General features: G+C 43.0%; 1 long non-coding RNA gene across 3 annotated transcripts in view; it reads left to right on the plus strand.

Moving 5' to 3' along the window:
- Nucleotides 1-5,613: 5,613 nt before the first annotated feature.
- The window catches only part of LOC143443026 (uncharacterized), a 526,104-nt gene continuing 517,774 nt past the window's right edge, over nt 5,614-13,943 (plus strand). For all 3 annotated transcript variants that reach the window (XR_013111702.1, XR_013111701.1, XR_013111703.1), the window contains exon 1: nt 5,614-5,693. This is a non-coding gene — a long non-coding RNA (uncharacterized LOC143443026). The remainder of the gene's footprint in view (nt 5,694-13,943) is intronic.

A 13,943-nucleotide genomic window follows, 5' to 3' on the forward strand; every position in this document is an offset into this window, starting at 1 on the left:
GACTGTCAAGTACAGCAGCAGCTGTGCCTATAGATGATCCTGTGCCTATTCCAAGAAGCGCCTGGCTGGAAGTGGGGGATTCGTGTTCCCTGACTACCTGAGCCAAGTGCAAGAGCAGTGCTGTCAGGTCCTGCAAGGCTTTGCTCGGTGTTTGCCATGGATGCTATGGGTACAGTTTTCCAGGAAACAAAGGCTAATGAAACTGAGTTAGGAGATTCTGAAACCTTCATAACTCTGCTGCATCCACAGGCATTCTAAAAACTACAGAAAGCATGGCTTTTCCAAGTTTTATTCTTCTGAGACTTAAAAAAATCGTCTTTTTGTGGCCAGAATCTCTTTTTCTGAAACTGAATTTACTTCCTGAGAACCTAATATGTAAGTGGGAGGCATAGTAGACGAAGGATTTAGTTAGCCATCGGTAGGTATATTTTGGAAGAAAACATTGACCACATGCCTAGATTTTTCAGAGAAAAATGGCTTAATAGAACTATTAACTATAGATCTTTGAGAAAGGTCACCTTAAGCCAGAGAGATACAAAACTACCGTGTAGTCATAGCAAGGCTAGAAGGGTGACTGCTAGAACATTGAAAATATCCCTGGCACAAAAGTATCCCAACTACCTCTGTCCAGTGCACCATTGGGAAGCTCATTCTCCAGGACACAAACTAAGAATGGGAGTGACAATTTTGAAATTTTTGTTTCTTTAAAAAAAAAAAAAACCACAAAAATATTGTAAGAATGTGTTTTTGTTTTAATGCCAGGTATGGGGACATGTGGGTGCTTTTGACTGTCCAAAGCAGCTGGCTATAATTTGCCTCCTGCTCTAGCAGAGATGGTTTTGCCAGCTGCAGATAGTTTTTGAGATTGTGTGATATTTGGAACTCTGGGAGTTTTTCAGAGGCTATATAAATGCTAGACCCCTGAAAGGTAGGGATGGTGGCGGGTGGTTGTTCAGGGGGTTGGTTGAGGCTTGTTAGTAGTCATGCTCAAAGAAGAAACAAAAGGAAAAAAATTAGATGAAGGGATCTCTCTCTTCTCTATCCTTCTTTCTCTCTCTCCTATCCAATAAGAGTGGGTGAAATGGGGGGGGGTGAAGAGAGGGAAAAAGAAGAACCCCAAAGTAGCAGAGACCAGCTACAAAGAGTTCTAGAAAATTCAGTATATATGTTTTTAATGTTAACATAAGATTATAAATCCTATCTAGATAGTTCGCTTAAGTACCCAGCACTGTGTTGACAATCAGGGCCTGGGACTGAATCATGGGTTTAAAACTGACTACAGATTCGCACTAGGAAATTGTTCAGATGACACAGAAAGAGAAGAAATGAGCAATCTGAAATTAGGGGGCACACAGATGTAAAACGAAAACATTAAAGCTATGTATAATTTATCAGTATGGCTACTGTGGGATTTGGGTATGACTAAGGCACCAAAGAGCCTAGCCCCTTGAAACTGAGTTACCTTATCTGTGTTCTCATCTGATGTAAACACACACACGCACACACACACACACACGCACACACACACACCATAAATACATACACACAAACACATACACCACACACTAAACACACACACATGTACTTACTCCTTCTCTATCAGTTACTTGTAATCCAGTAGCAAGAGAGTCAATGTCTCAACGTGCCAAAGGGCATATTTTCTAAACTTGGGAACACAAGTAATGCTTTTTCTTTAAAGGATGAAGTCAAGTAGCTCTCAATGTGTCCACAGATTTCGTATCCCCATCTAATTCCATGTATTTACAAATTAAGCATATCAACAAAGCCAATGGTCTCTACCTTAACCACAGTAATAGAACAACATTTTGTCAACATGTACATATGTCTCATGTCAGTTATACAGTGCTGGCCACATCTGGCACTCCTAGACTCCTGGGTGCCATGTGACTGCACAAGGACCCTCCCATGTCTGCTAGGCAACTATGTCCCTAACTTCATTTAGTCAGACACATCCACTTCTGATATGTTTTATGTCAAGATAGTTACAATTGAGATGCCCCATACCAACTGCAGACAAAATAGAGACATTAAACTCATTGTAACAAAGACAATTTTTTTTTAAAAAAAGTTTTAGGTAGAGGGCTGGAGAGATGGTTCATTGGTTAATAGCATTAGCTGTTCTTCCGGAGAACAATTCCCAGCACCCACATGACAGCTCACATCTGTCCAGTTCCAGGGCTTCTGACTCCTTCTCACAGACATACATGCAGGTAAAACAACAATGAACATAAAATAAAAATAGAGTATTAAAAAATAAATTAAAATAGAAAGAACAAAAAAAATTAAAAAAATTTTAGGTTCACAACTGAAGGTGAGTTTAGATTTCCCAGGTGCCTTCTCACATGGCCTGTTTCCTCTGTTATCAGTATGTGTACCAATCAGATCTGGGAGGCTACACTCATGCATTGTTACTGTCCTAAGATATGCTTTAAGCAGGATGCACGTGTAGAGGATTATGTCTGTGGATGTGGACGAGTGAAACACAGGCCCTCATGCTTGTGCAGGTAATTTGCCCTAGTTCAAGATTCTGTTTTGAAAAAAAAAAATAATTCTTTGAAAAATTCTGTACATTTATATCATGTATTTTGATTTATTTCCCACCCATTCTTCCTGCCAACTAGTCTTAGATCCAAATACATGTCCTTGTTAAAAATAAGTTTTATTGTTAAAAAGGTTCAAATAAATTAAAAAACAACATCAAACAGTAAAATTATTTTTTAATAATCCATGGAGGCCAATTCATGGGTGTGAGGCCATCCACTGAGGACCGCTCAACATCGCAGCCTCATCTTTAAAGAAAGTGACTCCCACTTCCCCAGCTGTCACCAGCTGTCTCTTCCTCAGACTGAGGTGAGGTCTGGTGCACTCCTCTCTTCTCTATACCGAGAGTTCATGAGTGCAGTGGCCCTGTTGGTCCTGTAATGTCCAGCGCATACTGCTTTGCACGAGCCCTCCAGCACCTCTGGCTATTATGATTTTGCCAACCTTTGTTTCTGGATCATCCCAGTGCCTTGCGGTGATGGGATGCAATAGAGATGTCCCATTAGGTTAGCAAACCGGAACATCTCACAGTTCTTAATTCTAAAGGGATGACTTAGGTCTACTCCCTAGAACAGCTGTTAGCTCAGTAGCTTAAGAATAGTTTGGGTGAGATTTTTGCTCTATGAAGCTCAGTCACTGTTTCCTGTCCTTCCTCTGCCTGCACGTTTTGACCCTGTCTTCATGTCTTGAAAAGGTACAGAGTTGTTATCAGTAATCACCTTGTAACAGATGATTGTAAAATTTGGTGTTCTGAAGCAGTGATTTGTTGTCCCAATTCCATGAGTTCACTGGACAACTTACTCTGCATCAGGTAGTGGCTCCTGGGAACTCTCCTGCTTCTGCATTCAGTCCTCTCAGCTGCAATGCTGTGGTTCTCCTCCTCATGACCCCTCTCTCTAGAAGGTTAGTTTGGACTTGCTTAGCACACAGCAGCAGGGGTCCCCGAGGAGGACAAAGCCTCATAGAGAGGTGCTCATCAAATTTCTGACTACATCACATTTCCTAGAGGTTTGAACAATTTCCACAAGCAGACCACTTGGGAGGACCACTTGGGAGGACCACTTGGGAGGACCACTTGGGAGGATCATTTGGGAGGACTGTAAAAGAGGTGTGATCAGGTGGGAGCACCAATGTGATAGTCTAAGTCCCTAACAGGAGAATCTAACTCTGTAACTGTTCCAAAGGCTTTCAACATACGACCAGTAAATGTGTGGTGTGTAATTAACATTTTATTAGCAGTAGAGACTGCTCTTGCCTCATAAGGATAGAGAAACACATATGTGGCTCTATAGTCCAACCTGTGTCATGAAGGAGACTTGAGAGCTCGGAATGGGCTTCTTAGCTTATTTGTCTTCTCTCAGATTCCAAAACACAGTTCACAGACGGCGATACAGGAAACCAACCTTAGAGTGGACAGGAAATATGGTGCCAATGTAATAAAATAAATAACGTTAAAAAATGCTGTATTAGGTAAAGTTCCTAGCATAATAAACCAGTAATTCTGCATACACTATCAGTTATTGGATAAATCAACACAATAGTTTCATCTGATTTTTAAAATCATGATGCCTTAAGATCAACCTTTGTGAAATGCAAATCCTTCCATGCAGATAATGTATTAGTCTGATATTCAAGAGTTTTGAAGTTCAAGCATTTCGCATATGACACCAAGAGTAGAAATTTCCTTGGAGTAGGGTAAGTGAGCATATGTTTCATAAAGTCAGATTTAAGGTAGAATTTGGGGAAACATGCAAACCCGTGGTGAGACAGATAATGACCATCACATGTAGAGGAAATCTGATTCCAACTTTGGATGAATCTTTCTGAAAGAATGGATTAAAGTAATGTGTGCTTGGGGTCCTTCTCTATTCTTGACAATATGATTTCATGCACGGTTTAGACCGAATGCTAATTCTCCTATTAACTGATCACAGGGTTAGGACAAGGAAAGCAACTAACCGAAGAAGCACTCATTATTCCCTTGTCTTGATTGGATATGGTGGCCCCTGTCACTGCATAATCCATGCGTTACCTGTAAACGTCTGATCCAAACTTATGGCTGACATAACTCTATCTTCGAGTCCCCTATACACAAAAAGGTAAGACAATAACTTCTTGTAATAATACTAACACAAGAATAACATGAAAGGTGTGTTTTATGGCAAGATATGGGTAACTTTCAACTGTCCTTAATGAAGAATTCAAACACTGAAAGGTTTTGGTCTTCACGTGTAGTATGGATAGACGTGAGAATGGAAGACTAGCTTTTTCAATGAGGCCACAAGCCTAGAAATAATCTAAATGAAATATGTCTGTATTAAGTATAGTCAAATCTAGTATCCAGTGTACTTCTAACCAGATATGGAGCAGGGCTTAAGTCTTTCTTCCCAGACTAACATACGTCCCTAAAGTTTTAAGCTCACTCTATACTTGGACAATAGTGTCATGGGCAACACCAGTCCTCAAGCTCCTGTGGAACTTTCCATGGTCTAGTTTGAATTCTGTTTTCCTGGTGGAGTTGAAGTAGCTCCAGAAGGTCACCGCGAGGAACCATGTGCCCATTGGTGTGGTGGTGGCTGTTCAGCCGCCCTTCCGCAGCCAGATATCACTTATATTTGAGGGTTTTGAAGTAAGCGTAGAACCTATTGTTTCTGCTGAGTCCACACATACCAGAGAACTTGGGTGGCTGAGAATTTGGCGGGAAGTAAGGGGTGAGCAGAGGTGCATGGTCTGGCACTTTCCACGAAGGCTACTCTCCTGCGTGGGGGAGGGTGAGACGCACCCCCTCCCTCCTCCTCTTCCTCCTCCTCCAGCAAGTGCACCTCAGCAGAGATTTGGGTATCGCCTCACCTGTATTTACAAACCCACCACCGCACTCCCCGCACCATGTACCCGCAGCCTCTCCTTCCACAGCTAGCCGCAGCCCAGAAGCCGGACGGACCGAGGGGGAAAGACAGACAAATCGGTGCGAGCAAGCCAGCTAGCGAGCGAGCGAGCGCGGGGACCGGGCGGCGGGAAGCGCGAGCGCGGGACGAGCGCGGGTTCAATTAGCGAAACAAAGCAATCATGGCGGAGCGAGCACACCGGGCTGCGCGCCCCGAGGACTCGGCGACCGCCCCGCGCCCTGGCCGGTAAGTGACGCGGCGCCACGCGGCCTCCGCGCTCGCTCCCGCCGCCCGCGCCCCCGCGCCGCCCCCGCCTCCGCCCCGCGCAGCTGGCGCCGCCGCCGCCGCGAGGCCCTGCGACCGCGGGCGCCCCCGGGCCCTCCGCCTCCGCAGGGGCTCGCCCGCCCCCGCCGTCCCGCTGTCCCCGCCGCCCCGAGCTGTGGCCCCGAGCTGGCCGGGCTCCTCAGTGCGAGCGGGGTGCCCGCATCCCGTGGTCCGCGGACCCCACTGCGGCCTCCCTCCGGCCTGATCCCCGCCTCCCGCCTCTGCTCTGGCCCCCTCGCTTTTCCCAGTTTCCTCGCGTCCCCAAAACTGGCCTCGGGCCGGAGGAAAAGGTGCAAGCAATCACCTCCCGCTGGCCAGCCAACGGGTGACTCTGCACCCTCTCTGTGGCCCAAGGGCTCACTTTTCCAACCTCGGGACAGGACTCTTGCTCCTGCTCAGGCTCTTAGGCTCTTAGGCTGGTGTCTTTGTGGGGAGATTGGCGCAGCCCTTTTAGAAGATAGGAAAACAAAGGCGACACGTAGAGGAACATACAGGGCGATGTCACCAACAACAGAGGGTCTCTCTGTGTTCTCAGAAAAGAGGGTTTTCTTTAAGGAATCCGTCAAGCTTCGTGCGCATGTAACTGACATATCTCCTGTTTAGAGATAAAAAGCAATTTTTGGGTCCGTCAAGGAGATCTCAATTTTCCTGTCCACAGACCCCATTTAATGTTCAGTGCGTCCAGTTGTTTGGCTTTTTTTCTTTTCCTTGTTCGGCCTTTTCGGGACCTTAGTTAATCTTGTACCTATCTTTGTCCTGTTTGGGGGAGAAATGACAGAGAGGGTGTCTGCTGGGCAGAGAAGGGCAGCTGTTTGCTTCTATGCCTCTTTTCAGTCTGACATCTCACTGCTGACAGGTTACCCTGCAGATTATGGCGCAGTGAATTGAATTGCTTTATCATTCAGAAAGAAAATGCTGATGACATTAAAATAGTCGTGTATTGCCTTTGAAATCGCATATGGCTTTTTACAAATAGGATCCAATGGAATTAATCAGATACTTTTGCTGGGGATTGAACCCAGGGCCTTGTGCATACTAGACAAGTGTACCACCGCTGAGCTATACTCCCAGGCCATAAAGTCTCTAATCATAATTTTTATTACACCTCTTGATGGCCCATCTGGAATAAGACACAGTCTATTTTCCCCTCTTTTCTCTTGAAAGTGGCAAAAAATGCTAATTGATACTCATTTAATAGATTAACTTGCAAAAACCGTATAAAGGTTGAGCAAAGCAACAGACCATGCATGCTTCAGCCTAAGTCAGTTTCTCTTTGACACAGCAAGATTTACTTCCCAATGATTCATTGACAGGCTCAATCCTTCCCCTTACCATGTTGCTTCTCAGCTCCTTTTATTTATTTATTTATTTATTTATTTATTTATTTATTTATTTAATTTTTTTGGCCAACGGACATTTCCAAAACTAAGATTTACTTTCTCAGAAAGGGACGGGAACTGACCGGGTGACAAGCCTTAGCTAACTCAGCCTAAGACTGGCTGGAGACAGCAGCTCAGTGACGCCTTGTACATGTTTATTTTTTCACAGTTGTGTGGACATAAGGAAAACAAAGCTGGTGCTTCGTAAGGAGCTACTACCAGACACTTCACACACTAGTTAGCTCGAGATTCCATTACTCAGTAGCCCTGAACTCCTTCTCATAAATGGATTTTATGTTGACTTCCTGCCCATACCGGGTCAGAGATCATCATCCTGGGAGGAAGTGCTTTGGCTTCTAAAGTGACATGAGTGGAGGCAAAAAGATCAGCCTTGGGATTATAGATCTTGCTGACCCATTAAGGGTCAGTAAATTAGTAGACTGCTTGAGTTGACACTTCTGATCTCAACTTAATGGGTTGATTAACTTATGGCTCTATCTTCATTATGGGCTATTAGCACATTGTTAAACTGGATCTTGGACTTAGGAATTGTTTTTATGTTTACTTTTTCTGCTCTCAAGGTTAATCAATATTCATTATGGTTTTAGTTTTTTTAACTCAAAGGTTAGCTAGATCCTTCTATAAAAAAAAAGATATTCAATACATTTATGAGTTGAGGATGCAAAACTGTCTGGCTAAGGAATTTACAACCTGCAAAAGGATACACAATAAGAGGCGGCATCGTAAAGAGGAAATGGACACGTGACATGCACATGTTAAGGGCTTCTTGCTCATCATCGGCACCTCCACCCTCTTATCCTTCTGTGTGCCTTTCCAATTATAGTCACAGTGAAGCATGACATTGAGACCTCCATTGAAGACTTGTGGGGCTGCTAGCTAGGAACAGTCAAAGCCTAGGGTTTGCCCTCAAGGTGCCTTGTGAGGAGTGTTTTTTTTTATCGGCACATCTTAGAATTAGTCTGTAGACTGCATTATTAAATCCACAGAGTATATCTTTTTTTCCCCTGCCTTTCTTGAAGTTTGTAACACATTCCAAGGTCATTCATTGTAATCCTGGTGATTTGGGAATCATCAGTAATCATTCTTTAATCTCAACGGTTGGCAATTAATATATTAGTAACACTGGAGAAATCACTAGAGAAAGTTAAAATGTATCCACTCAGTCACACAATTAATTAAGAGGTGTGTACAGTGTTTCTGATGGAACTTCACTGGAAGCCAATAGGTTGGCGGGCAGGTAGTGATGCAAACAAAAATACACTCAAACCAAAGAATCTTGAGGCTTCCATAAGGAATCTCTACCAGGCACTGGATCACTACTTAGCTTGAAATTCATAGCCTTCCTTCTGGGACCTAGACAACTGAGTTCTTTCTGAAGTCGTGTATATACCTCTTAACCCATCACATGACTGAGTGGGTACGGTTTATAAGTTTCTCTAACTTGAAGAGAATTAGTAAACTTTCATGGAAGTTGCTCCAGATCATGGATGGTGATCCAGATTATAGAAGGCTGCTATGTTTTTCAGAGACAGCCCTAGACCTGGCCGGAGGGTTAAGGGTGCAGGCAAGACCGAAGCAGAGCAAGGAAGAAGAGGATTTTTCAGAACTCTCTAGTAGATCATTTTAAATAAGAATGCCTAAGGAGGATGTTATGGAAAGGTACTATAGCTGGAAACAAACCCCAGTCACTGGACCAAGTTTTAGAGAAAACACAGTCTTAGTTAAAACAGATTAAAAATAGCATTAGCTACACTAAAAACTCCAAAGCAAATACAATCTGTGGGAACACCTGCCTTCAAAAGCAGCCACATTTGTTAATATTAAAAGTCTTCGCCAACAGGTAATCCTCTTGAGTCATCTCCTTTAGCTGTTAAGGACACTCGACCACAGGACCCAGGTCGCTAAGCTCAAGGGTAAACAGATTATTATTTTATTATCAAGTGTTAGAGCCCAGGCTGACTTGCGGTTCAATGTCCTTAGCGCTTGCTTTACATTTATTTCATTTTCTTAAACCCTGCCAAAATATGTATGGGTAGAAATACAACCCTTCCACAAATTATCTTGATATTTGGGAGATTTATTTTTCTTTGCGGATCTGGTGTCATCTTTGCAAAGTTAGGGGATATACTCTAGGCATGCACTTTGTTGAAATATCTGCTTGCGCCCAGCAGAGACAAGAACGATGCTCACTGTTCTGCTCTGCCATCTCAGTGACTGAACTGGATCAGTAGTCCATAAAGTATTCTCAGACTTGTGGTGTGTAAATGTAAAGGAGACAACTTATTAAGTGCATGTATTTTGTGAGGAAAGGAGAAACAAAAGCAAGGCATTTGGCAATCTGCAGATGGATTTGAAAATATGAATTTAGCTTAATTAAAAATACAAATTGTAACTAAGTGCTGGTTTTGTCGTAAGCCTGGAGGAAGTCTGTGAAAAATAATATGGACCTGCAAAAGCAATTCCTTTCCCAGTCTTCCTTCAGTCCTACCCAACTCAGTAAAAGCAGTGGTGCAAACACTGTATCCCGAGAACAAGGCAGGGTTCAGAGCAGGAGCAGCTCCAATCACCATTGGCTCTCAGTTGCTCCTCAGAGATGGACACGCAACACCAGTGAGTTAGCCCAGCCTCTGTTGGATGGGATGTGGTCTAGCTCAGGAGTTAATAACTGAGCTGAGAGGCTAAGGCCCCAGCTTTTCTTGGGCTTCTGCTCCATTACCACCAGGACACAAACTCAGAACCAAGAAGAAGGTAAATCAGGAAGATGGCAGAATTCAGAAGGTGACAGGGAATGAGGACTTTGTCCTTACTCTTGAATGCTCAGAGTTACATAGAAGCAACAAACTCAACCTTGGGAGAACCCAGTTCTCTCAAGGGAATAATGTCTTCACTGTGCATGATTCATAGACAGAGGTTAAGCCAGCATAGGGCAAAGATTGGGTAGATGGAAAGAAAAAGGCAGCAGCTGTCAATGTAGCAACCCAAAGAAACTGTAGGCTTGCACTATACAAACATTTATAATACAACATTCTAAATGCATGCAATCTGAGAGCAACTTTATGATCAAATGAATCCATGGATTCAGGATTTCTTATTTCCAGTAAGGCACTGCAAGTGACTTTAGCTTATATAAAATTAGCATGTCAAAGTTGCTACATGAAGCCCTTGCTGTGTTGACAATATTTGGTGAAGTTTTAACGTTTAGGAATATAGTTCTACAATCTGTTTGTCATGGAATCTCCCTTTCCAAAATGAAAGCGTCTAAATATAGCTGTGGGAAAACTGAGCACTGGAAATGCGTCTGAGTTTGGACGATGACATTCTACTGTCTCTATTGGCTTAGCTCTTCTTTCCACCAGCACATTTCTTTAATGACTTCTTGTAGGCATTATGTAAAATTTAGCGGAATTGATTAGATTATGGTAACTTCCTGGCTAATAAAACAAAAGCAGCAAATACTAAACTTCTTTACTATCTCCTAGTTTGTTGAAAACGTAGCTTATATAAAAGAGGTTTCTTGACCCTAAGACTATCACACAGTCACGAGTCCAGGGGACTCAGAATCTTGAACATTTGAATGAATATCTAAAAAAATTAATCTTTTCAGTGTTTATGATTCCTAGAAAATTTTAGCTATCCATAATTTAAGAGTGACCTATAAATTTCTATCATTTTATAGAAGGTTACTTCAAATGTTGTGGCTTAAGACAAAGCACATTTATTTATTATTATTAATTTGTAGATTAGGACTTTTAACATCTGTTTCACTGTACTTAAACCAAAATATCTCTGGGGTGGCAATTGTTTCTGAGGATCGTAGGAGCCAGCTTTCCAAAGATCATCCACACTTCTTGGCTCCTGCTACCCGTCCTCCATCTTCAGAGACAGCAATATAGCAATATTGCATCCTTCTGAACCACTCCTCCGTGTCCTGCCTCCCTAAGTTCAGCTGGGAAGGGCTCACAAGTAAAGATTCACAATATTTGATTGAGCACATTTGGATAGGTGGGCATTGTCTCTCAGTTTCATAGTCATTAATTAATTGGTTACAATTCCAAAGCGCCATTAGCATATTGTAAGTTTGGTGTTTAAGGCTTCCTGTTGACAGGTTGTAAGGATGAAGACACCATTTGGGATACATTATTCTAGCCAATCTTGTTGTCTCCTAATGATTCTAGTTTGCGTATCTGCAGAAGCAGAGAGTGAAACAAAAATGCCAGGACTGAAAGTTTGTTTGTGAGTAACACCGACGTTACTGCCAAATGAGGAACTTAGACAGGCAATCAAGGGCAGAGAAGTTTCATTAGCAATTGGAACACTGAAGCTTCCTTCTATTGGGGAATCAGAGGGAGGGCAGGAGACTGAGAGTTTAACAAAAGGGCGAAGATCGTGGCATTTGTCCTCCATATTCTTCATGTCACTGGCTCTGCACATGGGCCAACTGTGTTCCAGCAGGCAAGCTGAAGGTCTTAAGCAACCATCATAGATGTTTGTAGTAAGTAGCTTTCACTTGAAGGAGTGAACGGGAGTTCCTGTCCGGGGTTGAGAGTAGGTGGATTGACTTCCTCATCTCCAAGACTCAAATCGTTTTAGCTCTATAGTTCCGGTACACCTCTCTGCTTCACTCCAGTGATCTCTCTCCTACTCTCTTTTGTGATCTATTTGGCCTCAACGTATGTTTTCTGGAACACAGACTTATGTGTCACACAAAATAGACAATCAAAAGTCTTCCATTGATCCTCCATTAACCGTAGTGAAACTTAAAAGAAAGTCCTCAGCTGAGCCCTCAGGGATTTCCATTCTGGCCCCACAGACCTGACTTTTGTCAGCACAGTTTGCCTGCTGCCTTCGCTTTGTTCCTAGGCCTTTGCACCTAGGATCTGAATCTGGATGCCAGGAACTCTTCACCTGGTCAGCTTCAGGCTTGCCCGTCTCACTCCTCACTACTCTTCATCTCGTGACTTTCTGCATTCATGCTCTTGATCACAGAGTCTCCTTTTCCGGGCTAATGATCCAGTCTCTGGCATCCTTGAAGGCGTGGGTTAAACCTTTCCTGCCTTTATTTAGGTTTCCATTTGCCTGTCCCAGCTGGAAGTGAGGCATCTTTCCCCTCTCAACTCTTTCAAACTCTTTTAGCTTGTAATACTTTTTGTTCATAATATTAGCTATCATTTCCTAGAATGTAAGTTTAAGCATCTCAGACAGGCTTCAGCATCTTTGAAGGGAACAGGATGTCATTTCTTTTCGTTTGCCTCAGATCCTGGAGTGTTTTCCTTGCAGCTCCTCCAGTGTTGTGTGGCAGTGTTTGTAAAACACAAATCCTCTGTTTTAGAGAACTATGACCAAAGCAGACACTGTAGGGGAAAATGAATTCGTATTTTAGGGGCGCTTTCTACTCCAGGGCACCTACTAAGAATGAAAACAAGGAACTCTTCTTTTCACTCCTTCAATCAAGGGAGGAACAGAGAAAGCCAGCATGCTTAAACCCAAAGCTGTCTGGCTAGAAGTCTGAAAGTTTCTCCAGTTCTTTTCAGAGAGGTAGTGAGGAAGTAAAAGACTTCTGCCTTTTCAAAACCAGTGAGGTACAGTTTAAAAGTATTTGGACTTTTTCAATTAAACATTTTCAATTTCCAAAAGTAATTTTCAAAGAGCCTAGAGAATAGAACTCCCTTTGGAATTCCAAAATACCCAGTGGCTTCTTGTGTGTGTGTGTGTGTGTGTGTGTGTGTGTGTGTGTGTGTGTGTGTGTGTGTATGCATGTGCACACGTGTACATGTTATAATATGTGGTATATGGTGTATGCTGTGGTGTGGTGTTTGTGTGTGTGTTGTATGGTGGGGAATGGTGTGTGTGGGGATGTGGTCTGTGTTGTAGTGTGGTGTATGTATGTGTGTGGTGTGGTATGATGTGTGTTTGTGTGTGTGTATGTGGTTTGGTTTGTGTCTATGGTGTGATGCAATGTGTATGTGTCTGTGTTTGTGTGTGTGTGGTGTGGTGTGTGTGTGTGTTGTATGGTGGGGAATGGTGTGTGTGGGGATGTGGTCTGTGTTGTAGTGTGGTGTGTGTATGTGTGTGGTGTGGTATGATGTGTGTTTGTGTGTGTGTATGTGGTTTGGTTTGTGTCTATGGTGTGATGCAATGTGTATGTGTGTGTGTTTGTGTGTGTGTGGTGTGGTGTGTGTGTGTGCTGTATGGTGTGGTGTATGATGTGGTGTGATGTGTATGTGTGTGTGTGTTTGTGTGGTGTGTGTATGTGGTGTGGTGTGTTTATATGTATAGTGTGTGTTTGTGTGGTATAGTGTGTGTGTGTGTGTGTGTGTTGGAAGTAGTACTTCACAGTAGTGTTGAGCTATTTGTTAGAGCCAACAACAATTTGTTGTTGTATTGTTTTCCAGATAAGAATGTATTTTTCTGGATGTATTATAATTTACTTATTCACGATCTCACTGATGTTAGTCAGTTGAGCTAATCATGAACACATGATGTTTAGCTGTATACAGTTCTCAGCACTGGAAGTTTAGAAGGATGTCCGGACCTCACCTGAAAACATGCCAGAATAATTGGCTGTGCTGTGCTGTGCTGTGAAAGTAATTCCAGATGACTCCAGTGAGCAGGCACTGTGGTGCTCCCTACTGTCCTCTTGTAGGCTGACAGAATATGAACATGGTGGAATTTGGAGCTTATAGATCATACAGAAATCATTTACTCTCCTCTTGCAGGCAATTTAAGAGCTGAGCAAGCAGATCCGACAGTATTAAGAGAAATGGCTCCCATC

This window comes from Arvicanthis niloticus, chromosome 7 (genome assembly GCF_011762505.2).
Source record: "Arvicanthis niloticus isolate mArvNil1 chromosome 7, mArvNil1.pat.X, whole genome shotgun sequence".
In the NCBI taxonomy this organism is placed as follows: Eukaryota; Metazoa; Chordata; class Mammalia; order Rodentia; family Muridae; genus Arvicanthis; species Arvicanthis niloticus.